General features: G+C 40.1%; 1 protein-coding gene across 2 annotated transcripts in view; it reads left to right on the top strand.

The window, feature by feature from the left end:
* Positions 1-1,460: 1,460 nt before the first annotated feature.
* The window catches only part of Far1 (fatty acyl-CoA reductase 1), a 49,950-nt gene continuing 33,556 nt past the window's right edge, over positions 1,461-17,854 (top strand). The window contains exons 1-2 of one of the 2 annotated variants that reach the window (XM_038310479.1): positions 1,461-1,564; positions 15,006-15,056. The gene's annotated coding sequence lies outside the window, so the exon portion shown is untranslated. The remainder of the gene's footprint in view (positions 1,565-15,005; positions 15,057-17,854) is intronic. The other variant, XM_038310488.1, reaches the window with a different exon arrangement.

Below are 17,854 nucleotides of genomic sequence, written 5' to 3'. Positions count from 1 at the left end.
CTTGTTTGGCTTGAGGACAAGTGGCGCAACCTGGCTTGGAGAACCCAATCGAGTCCAATAATAGTATGTTGCCTATGTTCTGGTAAACACCACCCCCCACACCTCCCAACACACTCATGAAAGCAACCATAATTATACTCAGTGAGTTAAAAAGAAGACATCAGAGTAGGAGAAGGCTTGTTGGGGATATGGGTTTCACAGAAGAGAGGGTAATAGGGTTGTGTCTGTAAAAATGCCCCAGACAAACATGAAATTGTCAAATAAAAATATTTCGTTTAGAAAAGGAGAAACCCTCATACCCCAGTTGTTTGTAGTTTTCACCTATTATTTTTTTATCGTTTTAAATTACGTGTATGTGTGAGTGTCTGTATGTGGGTATGTGCACGTGAGTGCAGGTGCTCAAAGAGACTGGTACTACTGGCAGGTGGTTGCGAACTGCTCCGTGTAGGGTACTGGGAACTGAACTCGCTTTTATTGGAAGATCAGTACTTGCTTTTAAACCACTAAAGCCTTCGCTCTAGCCCAGGTTTGTAGTGTTTGAAGTAGGAAGTGATTACCAGAATCTTGTTATTTCAAAAACTGTACGTGAAGCGCACAGCCCCACGAAATCTTCACACACCGGGGTAACCACCACTGGATCGAGAAAAATCAGGTTCCCAGCTAGCACATCAAGTTCCCTGGCACCCTAGCCCTCCGCGCACGCCCCACCCTCCAAGGCCATAGTACTGAAACTTCTTTCACTGTCCCTACATCTTGCACGGGATTGTTTGGAAGAGATACCGACTAGGCGGACGGTCTCGTGGAGTGGATGAGACCCCGGCTCCTATCCTCCCTATCCTCCCCTATCCTCCCTATGGGCCCTTCCGGAGGTCTACACAGCGAAGGCTCCGCATTCTAAGGAGCCAGGCTGGCAGTTCTCTGGCAGGATCCTCACACCCAGCTATGGCATGGGTAGCAAGAGCCACCTGGGGCGCGCCAGGGTCCACGGTGGCAGAACCCAAGCACGCCGCAAGGGCTGCTGGGCGGGCTCTCGCGCCCGCTGCCGACCCCGCACCTTTCGCGCGGGCCGGGCTCCCCTGCCAGGGTAGTCGGGCGTGGCATAGGGCGCGACCCTCCGGATCGCGGGTGGCCGGGGGCGGCGCTGCTGAGCCGGGATGTGCGGCGAGCTCCCATTGGCTGCGCTTTCCCCCCCACCACACGGCCCAGCCGCCCACCCACCGGCCTCTCTCCGTTCCCCCAATGGCCGTCAGGCCCCGGGAGGGGGGGGGGAACCTGGCTTGGGGGTGGGAAGCTGAAGAAGAGTGGAAGGTGAGCGGTTCTCCCGGGAAGGGTGTGCGCGAGAGCCAATCAGGAGCAGACTTGGAAAAGAGGCGCCGCGCCAGCCAATCAGACCCCGAGGCGCGGTCGGGACCCGCTGACGCCAGAGCGGCCGCAGCCAATGGGCGCGCCGCTGTCTGTCCGCTCTTCGGCGGCCGGTCGGGGGCGGTGAAAAGCGAGTGAGGAGAGCGCGACGGTGGCGTAGCCATCGCTGAGGGGAGAGCGAGGCCCGAGCTTCCGCATCGAGGTGAGAAGCACGGGCTCAGTCGCAGGCTCGGCCGCGGCCCCTCCGAGCCCGGCCGCCGTTTTGCGGGCGTCCCCGGCCGGGCTGCGCTGAGGTGGGGCCTGCGAGCCGCCCCGCCCCCGCCCCGCTGCGGCCGCCTGGAGGCGGGGGCGCCGCCTCTGCCGGGACGGTCCCTGCGCGGCGTGGCCGGGCCGCCGCCCTCCCGACAGCCGGGGCCGCGGCGAGGGAGCGGAGAGGGCCCTGGCCTGCAGCCCCGGGAGGCGGGGGCGCCGCCTGCGGGGGTGAGGCCGCGCAGAGGCGGCCACGGTGGGGCGCGGAGTTAACGGAGGAGGGTGGCGGCCTGGGATTGAGAGATTCCGGGTTGAGGAGGAAGAAAGTGATGCTCGGGAGAGGGAGTCCAGTGAGAGGCCCCTGGTCCGGAGTGGGATTGGCCCCTGAAAAGTAGGCATCGATGGGGTGGAGGGGAAATCGGCTGAGAGATGGAGATCTGGTTTGGGGTTTGAAGGTTAAGGTCTCTGGACCAATGGGGACTGGGCATGTGGAGTGTAAAAAGGCACACAGAAACCGGAAGGTGGCCGAGGGGTGAGAGATTTTAGGGTAGGGATGAATGGAGGATGTTTGGATAGAAGGTGTTATTTGGCTTCTTGGAAAGTACACAGGGTGCAGTCAAGGTGGCTTTCTGTGTGCTTGCTCAAGGGTGGGGATCTTTTGTGAATAGTGGAGTCAGAACTGAGTTGAGGGAGCGAGTGCCTTAACATGACTGCCCTTCCACGCAGTACTTAGGAAGGGCGGAACACAGTTTTGCTACCGAGTCTGATCTTTGTCCTGTCCCCCTGATGATCCGAGTGTTTTGTCACAGCTCACACAAACTTACCTATCTCAGAATAATGGGTATTAAGTATTATTTTTGATTGGGGCATTGTTTAATTCTTTATATGAAAAAGGAAAATTTTAAGAGCAACATTTGATGATTCAGTTATCTTGTTGGGTATGTGTAATATCACATAAAATGGTGCAAGGTCTCTTATAGAAACAAAAATGAGGATTAATGCATAAATATAGTGTGCAGTCTTGAATGAGCAATCTTTAATGTAGTGGAACTTGTATTATGTTTGTTGGGTAGTTACTTTCAATTTTGAGAAGTTTTGTAGTTAAATAATAAATTCTTTTCATTTGAGAAAGACATTAGTATATGTGAGTTATTGTTACTGCCTTCTTCTTTGAAGCTTTTATGGCTCTTGTTTGTATGGTGCAGGCAGAGTTAGGAGGCAGAGAAGAAGGGACCACATTTCCAGTGGATTTAAGTGGGAGGGATAATTTCTACTAGAGGGCAGGAAAAAGGCCTTCGAGGAGTTATCATGTCAAGGGCAGAATTCAAGAGAGGAGTTATAGATGTTTCCTTGTTGACCAGACTAGTATAGAATTTTAGCTACTGGATCATTCTTCAGGACGCAGAAGGTGTTTGTGGGTAACACACTCACTGTAGTCATGTTTTATCCTTATTGGAACCTAGTGCCCAAGTGTGCAGTTACCTGTAAGCAGAGAAGCAGTTCAAGTCAGGTTAAGCAGGGCAAGTTTCTTGAGAAAGGTGAATTTTGATCATTTGCACAAGTTGGTTTATGGTTATTAGACACAAGGGTGATTACAATCCAGTAGTTTGGATGAAGTGTAAGCAACTGTGGACCAAAAGAACCACACAAATGAAAATGGTTTCTAAGGCAAATTACAGATAAATCTAAATGAAGGATTAGGTATGCAGTCATCAGCTAAGCCTCCTCTTAAAGCTTGGTTGATAAGTAGTGGTTCTATATGATGGTTTGAAAGGAAACAGAATAGTTGGACTGAAGATGAGCAGTAATGTACAGTGCCCCAAAATATTTTTTTGATAGCTAGAAATAGCCAAATTTATTAGTTGCTACTTGGTGCCAGAAACTGTTGAGCTTTCCAAGTATCATCTTTGGATTGTAGGTGAGGGGGAGGTTCAGACAGATTTATCTTGCCTATCACAAGTCACACCAGCTATTACATGGCAAGTCAGGATTGACAGAATCAGTTAGTAAACATTGTTGAGCATTTGCTTGATGCCAGGCACTGGTAAATGCTGGAGATTCTTAACTTATCAGCCAAAGGTCAGATCTGAGCCTCTTATAGAAGAAACTTGTTATAAAAGAAGTCAATAAAGAAGGAAAAAGATTGCTCGGAGAGATTTTGTAGATACTGAGGACTATGCTGTTTAGCTGTTTAGAGACGCCTAGAGTTGACTTTTTAGAAAGAAGACTCAGAAGAACAATGACTAAAAAGAAACCAAAGAAAATAAGGAAAAAAGAAATGTGAATGTGATCTCAAGATTGCTGAATTGAATTGTGATTTGGGCCAACAGTCATGCTTAGTGGCGGGTACTTAATTTAAATATTTAGTGTAGTTACAGCTGTCATCACTTTCTGGGGAAAAATTATAGCAGAACCCCTTATAATGCTTTATTCTTTGACTTAAATGTACTGAGTGTCTTAAAAATGCTTGTACTTTTTCCAAATAAAAATGAGTATTATATTTATCATTAAGGGATAACAACCATTTAATAGAAACAGGGCAATAGGGAATATGTAGGTCTAAGCTTGGAGTGAAAGCAGAGATGATCTTATTTGATATCTGTTCCATGTGAGCTATTTTGGAAGACCTGTTCTCATGTTGGAAATTATAGTGGTATATTATTTGTGTTTTAATAAATAAAGCTTGCCTGAAGATCAGGGCAAAGCAGTCACACTAGTCAGCCATACAGGCCAGGCAGCGGTGGCACACACCTTTAATCCCAACAGCCACACTAGTTAGCCATAGATGCTGGGCAGTGGAGATGCATGCCTTTAATCCCAGCACTAGAGAGGAATATAAGGTGGGATGAGACAGGAACTCGCTCTTTTTCAGTCTGAAAATTTCATAGAGGTAAGAGCTCTCTAGTGGCTTGGCTACTTTGCTTTCCTGATCTTCAGGTCGAACCCCAATATCGTCTCTGGGTTTTATTATTCGTTCTACAGAAAATGACTGATTTGTTGTGAATTGAAATGGAATGTCCTAAAAGATGGCATTTACTAAAGCCATAGGACTAGGTTATTAAAGCACCTTGAGTGGTAGAGATAGGGTCCTGACTTTCCTGAACATTTATTTTCTTAGAGTTTAAGAAAAGAACTTCTTCCACTTCTGGAAGAGGCAAGCAGGTCTCTGCCCCGCCCCTCCTTTCTTCTAACCCTTTCCCTTCTCTCAATAAACTCACCTAAGCTCTTTCTAAAAACAAAACAATGAACCACTCATAGAAGGGTCGTGTTAACTGTTTCTTAAATCCTTCCTTCCCACACATAGTTCCCTTGTCCCTCTCTTTGGTGGGTTTGATACAGACTTAAAAGTTTCACTTCAGTAAACAGTGTAAAAATGCTACATTTATATTTAATTCATCTTCTTAAGCAGTTAAAAATTCACTGTTGGCACTTGGGAGATGGCTCACTCGGTAAAGTGTTTGCTGTGTAAGCATGAAGATCTTAGTTTGGATTTCCAGCACCCACAGAAGAACTGACATAACATGCCTGTAATCTTAGCACTGGGGAGGGGAGACAGTGCTGGTTTACTAATCTAGTCAAATCAGAGACTTGTCTCAAAAATATACGAGAAGCAATTGAGGAAAATATCTCATGTCAACCTCTGGCTTCCATATGCAGAAGCACACACATGTATAACACTCACATGCACACACACGCACACACACACTTCACTCTTGTATTCCCAATTCAAAGAAAACATATTAAGAAAATAGCTCTTTGTTTATCAAGTAGTTATTCCCAAACAAACTAGGAGGATTTCCCCAAGGGTCAGTGCAGATTGAGTCCAATCTCATAAATGAAGAGGGAGCATTAACTTCCATTCGGACTGTAGAAATTGTGGACTAAGTGTAATGTGATTTCTCTTTCACCTAGACACTGTATTATGTTCCTTAATTAAATGATCACGACTACTTTTTTTATGTATGTGCTGCATTTTATAAATAAGGAGACTGAGTCTCAGAGAACTTAAGTTAGACAGCTAAGTGACAGAATTAGGACATAGTCCTTACTTTGGTGGGGCATACTGTCATGTGTCTGTAATTGCAGCACTTGGGAGGCAGAGGCAGGAGGATTCTTGAATTTGAGGCCAGCCTGGATTGCATAGCATGATCTTATCTGAGAAAAACAAACAAAAAAAAATCCCCAAACCTATGATTTGTTTCTGAAATTCAGACAGATAAGGACTTATTTATATATTAATATCTCTAATTGAAAAAAGTGTCATATAGCCTCCAATATTTAATAGCTACTTGATACATTAGAAAATAGGTCTCAGTCCCCTCCTCCACTTTCTTTGAGATAGGATCTAATTCCAAGACCTGGTTGTCTTGGAATTCTCTAGCTAGACCAGATTGGTCTTGACGCACAGTGATAGTCTTGCTTCCTGAGTGCTGAGACTAAAGATAAATGCCACCATACTAAATTCCTGCTGTAGATGTTTGTGCCCTGTGAACCTACCTCTAAATAAATAGTAGTGAGTTTGTTTCTTACAGGGTCTGTTAGATTACATTTTCCTGTTTTAGAGATGCATGTTTCAGTATTTCAGTATTTTTGAAAAGACAATATATTTGATAGTATATCTCTAAAATGTTAGGAGTGGATACTGTATCTTAAAGCCAAATATCCCTGAGAATTGAGGAAGTATGGTGGATGAATTAGATGCATGTAGTTTTTAATGTGTAATGGTTTTAGAATTTGCATTTTCTTCCTAGCCTTTCCTTATTTATCATTTATTTACTTTCCTTTAAATTATTGCTCATTTTATTTAGTTAATATGATTCAGAATGTGTCATAATGCAGAAAATTGAAATTAGCAGGTTTGAGTTTTAATTTTGTCATTGTTAGCGATTTCATGTTTAACTGTAGACAAGTCACTTCCCGTCTCTGAGTTTAGTTTCCTCATCTGTTTCTGGTGACAGGGAGTAGAACCTTAAAAACTACGGTTGCTTTTTACCTCGTTTTCCCTTTTTGATCTCCCTTTCTTCCCTTCTGTCATTTTGTCATGGATTCCTAAGGATATGGTTGTGTTCTTAATTATATTCTTTTTGCTATCTTACATTTACTGAGATAGGCTCTCTTACAGAGCATATACTCATTAAATTGTTCATAAAGCAATGGATGGATGTTGCCTCTTATCTGAGCTAATAAAAACATATTAGTAATATGTATGCATGTATGTTAAAGCTGTTGAAAACCTGCCAGCATTGTAGCTTAGTGGCAGAAAAAGTACTTAGCATTGCCTGCAATGCCCAGAGTTCAGTTCCCAGACCATAAATAACAACAATAAAAATGTTGAAGTTAGCTGGATCCCAGAACTTGGGAGGCAAAGGCGCCTAGGCAGATCTCTGTGATTTGAGGCCAGCCTGTTCTACATCGTGAGTTCCAGGACAGCCAGAGCTATACAGTGTGACCCTGTCTTGAAAAATAAGGCTGAAGTTACTTTTGCCTAACCATTAAGTGTTTAGCCAAACTAGATCTGCTCTGTTCTTAACAAATGTACAAAAGAAAATCTCATGGGCCTGTCTTTAAGAAGCCTTCTCTTACTTATCCACCAGCTTTAAAAGTTATGTACTTCTGGGCCATATTGCTTCCTAGCTTGTACCTCCATATACTTCCCCACAACTTCAAAGCAAATTAAAGAACTAAACTGCCACACAGCCTAATGTTAATCAAAGTGGAATAGAAATGTTTTTCATCTGAAGTATTTTTTGAAACTTCTGTTTTCTATGGTATTGTGCAATAGAAATCAGACACAGTAAGGTGCCATGGGGCAGGTAGACTGTTAGGAGGGAGACTGAATATGTGCACTGGAAACAATGTAGCAGTGGTGGGCTGTGTACTTTAAACAGGTAGTGAGTTGAACTCTTTTGAAATGAAGTAGAATTTAGATATGTGGAAAGAGAAGAACTAGTAGGTGGTATGGTGAAGGAACTTGCACAAATTTATGCATATAGATAGAAAAATCTAACGTTGGTTTCAATTGTATCTTAATCAGTATGTCTTTATCTTTTAGACCCATACAAGGTATCATGGGCATAATGAGGATCTTGCATCAGTTCTTGGAAAAAGCCATTTGTTGTACTAGAAATTAAGGCACAATGTTTTATGAATGTATATTTGTCCCTGGTGGATTATTTGGCACATTCCCATTAAAAAGTGCCGGTATCTTATAAATATTGTATGCCAACATGTAATAATCGATGTACTTTGGCTAAAGTGTGGGTGTGTGCCATTTCTGTAGTTCATGGAATTCTTAGAAATGTGGACTTAGAGAATCATGAGATATCTTTGAACTGGGGAAATTTATATCATGTCATCTTGTGAACTATTCTAAAAATATTATTTCCTAGAATGCAGAAGTTCTTAAGTTTTATAAACCTGAACATCTTCATAAAGATTTGTCTTGTCTCCTTAGAAGAAAACCTTCATTTAGCTTTTTGTATAACTTTAGTGCTTTCTTAAAACTTTCAGAGGCTAGGCTGTAGCTGTAGCTCAGTGGACCCCAGCATGGCTCTCAGAGCTTAGTAACAAAACCCTTTGAGGTCTGTGGATCCTGGCTTAATATCGACTGCCCCTTTGTGCAGTGTTAGAGATTGAATCCAGAGCTTTGTTCATACTTGGTGTTTTACCCCTGAACTGTAGTTCTAGCTAATAATTCATTCTTTAATGTGTAGGCAGAAAGATACTGTGAAAACTCAACTCTGTTCTATTTTATGTCGTGTTTACCTTTACAAGTAAGTGATTTAATAGGGATTACAAAATTATAAAGTTTATCATGAAAATACTTGCTTAAAAAGTCGACCCACTGAATTCTTGGGGGAGAAATTAAACTATAGCCAGGTGGGCTTTTTGTTTGTTTGTTTGTTTTCAAGGCAGGTTTCTCTGTATAGCCCTGGCTGTCCTGGAACTTGCTCTATAGACCAGACTACCTCAAACATTCAGAGATCCTCCTGCTGCTACCTACTGAGTGCTTGGATTAAAGGTGTGCACCACCACCACCCCGCTCATAGCCAGGTTTTTGTTTAGTTGGGTTTTTTTGAGATTGGTTTTATGTAGACTGTACTTTAGTGTTTTATGTGCATCATGTAGGGCTGCATCTGCTTGAATGAACAGAAGGTGGACACAGTAGAATGCATAAATACCTTTTATTTTTCTTGCAGCACCAGAAAGTTCTTTAGATTACCTTGACTTAAATAATAAGGTCTGAAGAGGAAAAGGAAAACCTGTTATTTTGAAACTCACATGTGGGTTGACATAGCCCTACAAGTAATATGGGCTTTGCGGCCGATGGATTGATTGTCAGTGAAACCCTGAGGCCCATAATCGCTCATCATCCCCTTAGTTTGAAGAGTGGTTTTTTTTATAGGTTTCTTAGAAACATGCAAACAGTTTTTATAAAACTGTGGATTGCATTTAAAATATAGGTCATAATAATATTTGGTTATTAGCATAAGCACAATTCTCAGAGAGGAAGCAGGTAAATTAGCTGATAGTGGGGCATTTGATAGACTGAAGATGGTAAATAGTAGGTGAATGAGTTTAAAGTGATAACCTTGGTGACCTTTTAAAGTTAATAATTCCCTAAATAGCAAATATAAGACTAGGAAACAGTGTATTCTAATGAATAGTAGTTAGAAATAGACTTTGTGAGCTAGATGATGATAAGCAATCTGGATTTTCAGTGAATTGAACAAGAAACCAGAGATGTTAATTAACTTGCCCAAGCACGGTTGTTGTAGTCCCTGTAGTGTAGCAATTGATTACTCTGATTCTTGTTAAATCTTTTGTGCTTTTTAAAATTTTGACTAACGCCAGGAAGATGGCTTAGTAAAAATGTTTGTTGTGCAGGATGTGACCGGAGTTTGATCCCTGGAACTCATGGGATAATGCACATCTGTAATATCAGAACTTCTAATGCAGTCAGCGGCAGACACAGGCAGGTCTTTCAGGAACAGTAGCTTTGTGAGGGAAGTGACTCTAGAAGGTTATCCCCTGACCACAACACATGGGCCACGACATGCGTGCACCCACATTCATACACACACAGTTCTAAAAATTTTGACTGTCTTTTCATTATGGGTCTCAGTATATATAGAACAGTATGTTTTAGCTCTATGACTAATAATTTGACCACAAAAATCTCTGCGTTTTTGTATTCTCAATTTTTTTCTGCTGCATTTTTAGTATTGTAACGGTTCCAAGGCTTATTTAAAGTAGGCTGCCAGGTACCTGAATTCAGTTTGACAGCTGAAAACATACTGGAAATTCAGAAAGTCACTAGACATTATTACCCTTGTGACTTTTTCACAGTTCTTGGCCAGTCCTTGCCTGATAGCTTTTTTTAAATTATTGATTTTATTGAACTATAAATTTTTCTCTACTCCCCTCTCTTTCTCTCCCCTCTCCTTCAACCCTCTTCTATGGTCCCCATACTCCCAGTTTACTCAGAGATCTTGTCCTTTTCTACTTCCCATGTAGATTAGATCCATGTATGCCTCTCTTAGGGTCCTCAGTGTAGTCTGGGTTCTCTGGGGTTGTGATTTTCAGGCTGGTTTTCTTTGCTTTATGTCTAAAAACCACTTATGAGTGAGTACATATATTTGTCTTTTTGGGTCTGTGTTACCTCACTCAATATGATGTTTTCTAGCTCCATCCATTTGCCTGCAGATTTCAAGATGTCATTAATTTTACCGCTGTGTAGTGCTCTGTTGTGTAAATGTACCACATTTTCCTTATCCATTCTTTGGTCGAGGGGCTTTTAGGTTGTTTCCAGGTTCTGGCTGTTACAAATAATGCTGCTATGAACATAGTTGAGCATATATCCTTGTGGTACGATTGAGCATCCTTTGGGTATATACCCAAAGCCTGATAGCTTTTAGTTGCATGATATGTCTTAAAAGATACTGACTTTTGAGAAGAGATTACAGGATTTAGTCCTTTAAAGACATCCATGAAAGTATTCCTTCTCACTCAGAACTAAAGATCAGAAGGATCATTGGCATCTGAGTGCAGATGTTACACAGCTGGCCCTGATTCTGAATTCTTTACCACTTTTGCTTGCTGTGGCCAGAGAAATCCCTGACCATGTGAGGATTCACTTTCCTGTAATCTGAAAGAATTCATAACAGTGCCTCTGAAGCTTTTAAATGTGAACTTTCTAGTGGAATAATAGCCATTACCAGGATACAAGTGTATTTTGGGGGAGATTTTCATTAGGAATATGGGTAGCTCCTAATTGAATTATAAAAATGGAAGTCTTGATTAGTTAGAAATCAACGATGAAATTGTAGGAGTTTAAAAATACCTACAACTAAATTGGTAGCGAACCTAAACTATTGGTGATTTTCTTTTCAATTAAAAAAACAAGCTTGACAATCAAAACCCATGAGTAGGTAAAGACGGCATGATTTAACTAGCAATAGTATTTCTTGAAAATTACTGTTATAATAACCTCTGAGAATCAAATGTGGTAACATTGCTAGTTGCAGTAACCAGACTTAGTTCTTGAATACAGATATAAGTCTGTCATATATTTTGATAATGTTCGTTTAGCATTTATTCATATGTAGCCTTATGGATCAAAGGACAATTGTGTTTTCTTTCTTAAGTGATTTGTATGCAGAGACTTGTCCCATTTTTAAAGAGAGAAGTATTACTTAGATGGCTGATCTGGTGATCACAAGCTTTTAGTGAGCATTGTTTCCCTGGGTGGACTGGGAAATTTGTAAAGGGCCTGGTTTGAAGTTCACTTAGTATCTTTACTTCTGGACGTCTCATAGCCTTTGTAATGCTAATGTGCTTTCACTAATCTGATTGGATACGGTTTGCAGTTTCTGAAACCCATTTCCCAACAAAACTTCCTTGTTTTTAGGTTTAACCTTAACCACAGATTCAGAAGCCTTCTGAAGAAAGTAATGTAAGAAAAGTATAGTATACCTCTGAGGCAGGGAGTGAGAGCAGTTTCCTGCTTTAAGGTTACATACAAGTCTTTCGATGTGATAATCATAATGAGTCATAGCTGTTTGCAGTTATGAATGTATTTGCAGAATACAATTTTGTCACCATGTTTTGAAATTTTAACTTTGTGAATAGAATTTGGTATACTTTAGTTAGATTGTACAAGATACATGATTATTAATTTGACTCAGTTTGGGGTCATGTAGTCTGCATGTAATGTTTAGGGTTAAAGTGTACATTTTTTTAAAAATCAATTTAAGCTCAGTATTTTAAAAATATTAATCATGAAATAAGTTGTGGACAGTATACAATCTTCATGACTTTTTAAGCAAAAGAGAATATTTTATTTTTTTGTAGACTTGGCAAGGTTGGAAAGCTTCATCTTTGGTAACACAAAGTATTAGTATACCTTTATTAGTATACCTTGTGTATCAAACGCTTTTATTTCTCGTAGACTAAAAATATTAAGATAAAAAATTCTTAATATGGAAACATTTTTATTAAGGTAAGGAATAAATACAGCCCAGTCATTTGTCTATAAAATAGTTTATCTAAAATAAAATTACATGTGACTGACTTAATGGGCAAGTTTCTTCGAAGGATTCTCTCCCTGAAATGGAATTGAGTATGTTTTTCCAAGTGGTAAAAATGATCCCCACTTTCCCACTCATTCGGTGACTAAACTCATTATTAGGACTTGTTTGCATTTTATATTTGGAGATTTCTTTCTACTTACTTACTTCCTATTTTTTTTTAACCATACTGTATAGCCAGGAACACAGCCTTTTTCTGTAGGTTTTGTAACAATTACCAGTGTAGGCCTTAAATTTACAAATAGGAGCAAAAGAAAATGGATAATATTGAAAAATTTGCAATTTTTGTAAGCATATTATTTTAGTGCCATAAAATTGATACTTACTCTCTGGTGTAGTATAAATTAATTCTTTTATTATTGATACAGGGTCTCAGCATCTAAAAATTTTCCGGATAGTAAGATCCTAGAAGCATTTTAGTTCTTGTGAAAGTGCTGTGCTTATAGAAGGACATTGGTGTACAAAATGGTCATGTAGTAGCCCAAGAACTAATCTAATGGACCATTGAGATTCCTTACTACCAAGTACCTTAGATATTAGGGGTGTAGAATACAGATATTGCTATATCAGTGCTGTGTAGGCAAACAGAGTGGCTATTATATCTACTTCAATGGATGCTTACAACAGAGTTGGACACTAGCATCTTTTATTGAAAAAAATGTTATCCAAGATGCTAGAGCTGTTCTTTTGTCTGTGGAAAACTGCCTGATAAGCTTTAATTTTTGAGAAAAGAACTCACTGTTCTTTGCTGTGTGAACATAGTTTGTACATTTGAGTTTGCTTTTTGATTGTTTGTTGTGTATAGCTTCCTTTCACAGGAATTTATACTTTGTTAGTGAAAAGACTATGTATAAATTACATTCACAGTGTACATGTGTTTCAAAACATGTTGTATATAATAAATATACAATTTTGTCATTAGTAAGTTTGTTACTTTTTTGTAGTTACTAGCTAGACCTTTGTCTTTCAATGTGCCTTCAAATGAGACTCTGAAAGTCGTATGTAAAGGCTCCTTTATAGTCTCATTGAAGTGAATTGTCTTGTTTTGGCTAAAAGGTTATCAACTCCAAATATGGCAATCTAGTTAAAGTTCCCTGTTAATTGAAATGGGAAATGCCATTATTCAATAAGTTGGATTACTTGGGGGGTGTGTGTGTGTGTGACTATAGAAGTTTGAAAATATGAGGCCCATGGGACCACACTTTAAAAAGTTTTGCTAGCAAAATAATATATGGTAAAGGGGACCTGTAGCACAAATTCTAATTGGTCTTAATAATAAATACTTGGAGTCAGTTATTAGGGGTGAAAGCTGAAGGATCAGAGAAGTAAAACAGCCAGCTACTGGAGAGTTCTGACCTCTACCAATGCTTGGACTGAAAGGGTGAGATTCTGTCTCTATGAGTCTTCAGACTGAATGCTGTCTCTATGAAACCTCAGACTACATCTCAGACTGAATCCTCAGACTGCATCCCCAGACTGCATCTGAGCTCCCGTCTCCTCCCACCTTATATTCTCTTTCCACCCAGCCATATCACTGGTGTCTCCACCTCTCTTGTGCTGGGATTAAAGACGTGTGATCCCAAATGCTGGGATCACCTTTGCATGGGCTCTGTTTCTGTTTTAGACAGATTCATGGCCTTGAACTCAAAGAGATCCCTTTGTCTCTGTCTCCCGAATGCTGGGATTAAAGGTGTGTGCCACCACTGCCAGGCCTCTATTGCTAACTAGTGGCATAGCTCTGCACTCTTAGGCAATTTTACTTGTTAGATTACAAACAAAATATCACTGCAGGGACCCAGGGAGGGAGATGGCTCAGTTGGTGAAGTACTTACCACTTAATTAGGAGAACCTGAGTTTGATTTCCAGAACCCATAAAAAGCCAAGTTTCATGCACTTTTTATCCCAGCACTAGGGAGGTGGAGATGGGCTTATCCTTGGGACTCATTGAGTACACAGCCTAGCCTACTCATTGAGTTCCAGGCTAATGTGATGCTGTCTCATAAAGCAAAGTGGATGGTTCCTTAGGAATGACACCTGAGGTTGAACTCTGGCCGCTACAATACACCAATTATTTGGTAAATAAAACTACAGGAAGTCACTGTAGTAAGGTTCCTATGCTAGTCCCTAATATACCCTGAATAAATAAAGATGGAGTCATTCGTGTAAAAGTTGTGTATCACCAAGCTGAAACTCTCAGTTGATTTTTGACTTCCTGGGATATTAGGATTATAGCAACAACAGTGAAACCTCCCATACAGGTTAGTTTCATTTGGTATGATAATAAAGTTCCCTCTTTCTTAATCTAAAAAAGATAACCTTCAAAAATCTGATATTAACCAGTTATTTTTGTGTTCTAAACCTGATACTTCACAAGGAAAGTGACTTTAGGTTGACTGTAATGTGGCCTACCTTTTGTTTTGTTTTTTCTTTCTTTGGCCTTTTTATCTATTTGTTTTGGCATATAAAACCAACCTTTTAAGCCAGACATGATGGTGTACACTATAATCTTAGCATTTAGGAGATGGAGGCAGGAGAATCTTGAATGCAAAGCCTGCCTGGTTTACATAGCAGGGCTTTTCAGTGATAAGGGGAGAGGGAGAGAGGGAGAAAAGAATAAACAACAAAATCTAGTAAGTTCCAAATTCCTTGGAATTCTTGTTTGTCTTATGGAATGAAATGCTATTTGATTATAGAATAGAAAATAAAGTCAATTATGGTCTGTTAAACTGTATGTTGCAAGGCACTGGGGCTAATCTCCATCACTGAAAAGCAAAAACAGATTGTTCTAATTTTGTCCTTTGACAGATTTGGTGGCTGAGGAAGGGACCCAGAGACTCCTTGAACAACGAAGGCAAGGTATTATTGGCCCGATTGAGAGGTGGGAGCCCCTATCTTTCTAACAGAGGCCACAAGAATTTCCAGATAAACTCCTCTTGGACAGATTCTGTTCTTTTTGCATTGAGCCTAGGATTATTTTGGTTTGTGGGTACCACACTTAGTTTGCTTTGTGAGTGCTTGACTTAGTTTATAGTGGCTGTCATGTCCCTGGGAAAGACGAGTTTGTGGCTATGCTGTACTCAATGTAGACTGTGCATTCTACGCAAGTACTCACTCACCTGCTAACCTAGCTATACCTGCATCTCCTAAGCTGTAGTATTAAAGGTAGTGTGTGGTGAAGGTGGTACTACAGGGAGTGTGACACTTGCTCTTCATCTCTTTTCTTATACATTGAACTACAAAAAAAAAAAAACCTTAGCCAAGTTGGATGAGGGGATCCCAAGCCACAGTGACAACTTGGAAGCACAATTCCAGCATTCAAAAACCATTAGACTACATCCTGAGGTAGTGCTTATGTTTTGAATTTGGACTGTCTTCAAGTCACTTGTCAATAGAGAGTTATACTCTGGTGACTTCAAGACTGTCAGAAAGAGTGAGAGAGCTTCTGCCTAGATAGTATAATCCTGGTTGTGAGGAGATCAACAGCTTTGAGAGCAATCTAACCTGAGGTTACTGTGCTGTAAATGAACCGCGCTACCTTTTTGGGAAAGGCAGTGATGATACTCTTATGTTCAAGAACCTGGGCTGTTTACCTGCAGTTGCTTTGAGGAACCTTTTCTAAATTCCTGAGCTGAAAAAATTGTGAGAGAATTAGTGGTTGTTATAAATTACTTTGTTAAATAGTGATATAAAACCAGAACTTAACTTTTTCTGAATCTGCGGCTGTGTACTGAGATTAGGTGACATACAGATGCCAATAATATATTCCTCAATAATATATTCCATGTTTCTAACATTTACTTTCTTTTGATCTTTCAACTTTGCTATGTAAAACTTTTTTTCTGCTGTTCTTTACTGTGCTCATTTGAAAAGCTACTCCAACTGTAAGTATTTAAAGTATTGTTTTGTAACTGTAGCTGTCTTCCTGTGTATTGGGAAGAGTGCATATTTATCATGACATGAAGCTTAAGCATCATCTTTGGAAGGCCTTTTGCTCGGGGCCTTAGTTGTAGTCACTATGATGTTTGACCTTTTATCAGTTTCTTACGGTGATGGTTACCAAGTTTTCACAGAGTTTGCTCTTTATTTCGTTGGAAATTTGTCAAGGTTCTAGAGACTGGAAGTGTGAAATAAGTGTGGGCAGAGCCGTGCCTGGCTTAATGCTGTGCAACTCTAGTCACTGACCTTGTTAACGGTGTTCTTCCTGTGTTAGTAGAGCATTCCTGGACTGCAGTTTTGAACTCTGGTGCCTTTCTCACTCATGCTTCATTTTTCTTAATGCTTGTGAAATACTAGAAATTATTGTTTAGGACAGAGCTTGGCAAACCATGGCCTGTAAGTGGTGACTTTCTGGTTTCTCTCCAGAGAGGGAGGGAGGGACGGAATGAGAGAGTGAGAAAATACCAATGAGAATAGAAATATTTTCTTCTTTGTCCATTTGTTTACTCAACTGTCTCTACTAGTGAGCTTTGACTAATGTGTTTGTATATTGAATGCACAGAGGAGCCAGTTTTAAGGATTTTTAAAAAGTTTTATTACAACGTAGTCCTGCCATTTTGTTTATTCTCTATAGCTGCTTAGTCCATGTTACATTGCTATAATGAAATGCCTGAGACTGAATAATTTCATAAATATAATATTTATTGTTCAAGTCTTCGTGCCAGCATATGTTTATGTGTTCCTTAACACTGCCAGGAAGCTTTCCAAAGTCACACCCAGTTTTACTATACAAGTACTATTATGGTTTATCTCCCTTTCTGTGTTTAAAAGTTTCAGAATAGTGTGGGTTGAAGGACCTACATGTATGCATTCTATCTATTAGAGTAGCTGAGAGTAGGACCAGAGCTCTTAAGAATATTTGAGGGCTTGTGAATTATTGTCAGCCAGTAAGTGGTTTGTTTCTTCGAACTTTCAGATACTTGATAAAGGTCTGGTTCTGCTAAAAATCATTAATTTCTTTCCCCAGACAAAGAAGTGAGCATATATACATGCACAGATTGCATTATTCTACCAATAAATAGTCTTTAGTGATATCTTTTCTGAGGCTTAACGATTACACTATAAATTTAATGCTTACTTAAAAACTTGCTTATTAGTTCAAAAGTATGTAGTGAGTACTAGTTTTGCCTGTATCACCCAGTGACTTAATTTGCTTGAAATTTTTCAAATATTTTCATTTATTTTGCCAGTAATTTGTATTCACTGGATTCAGTCTTTGACGAACAGAGTCCTGCTGACCATGCTAGTTGCTGGTGAATGAGCTATGGCAGTAACACAAACAGTGGCTTGTTGTCTTTTCACAGTAAGAAGTGTGTTGAATGTGAAGTTTGCAAGTCATGTAAATTTTATCAGCTTAACTTCACCAGTATTCCTGGTTTCATTTGAAATTTCAACTCTTGGAGTTGTTAAACTATTTGTTATAGTTTGATGTTGATTACTAGTACAATATTAAAATTGCACATTACAATTCAAATAATATTCAGTTTACAGACTGTTGTAAAAGGTTGAAGAATATAAAGGAGCCAAACAAGTGTAGATTAAATTCAGGAGGCCAGTATTCGACCCAGGAACCAATTGATACAAAGGTGAATAGTGTCAATTGGGGCATTGTTAATGACCAGAGGAGTGTGCTGAGCTGAGTACAAGGACAGTCAGGA

Source organism: Arvicola amphibius, chromosome 1 (genome assembly GCF_903992535.2).
Source record: "Arvicola amphibius chromosome 1, mArvAmp1.2, whole genome shotgun sequence".
NCBI classification, from domain to species: domain Eukaryota; kingdom Metazoa; phylum Chordata; class Mammalia; order Rodentia; family Cricetidae; genus Arvicola; species Arvicola amphibius.
This window is presented reverse-complemented; position numbering and strand designations above follow the sequence as displayed.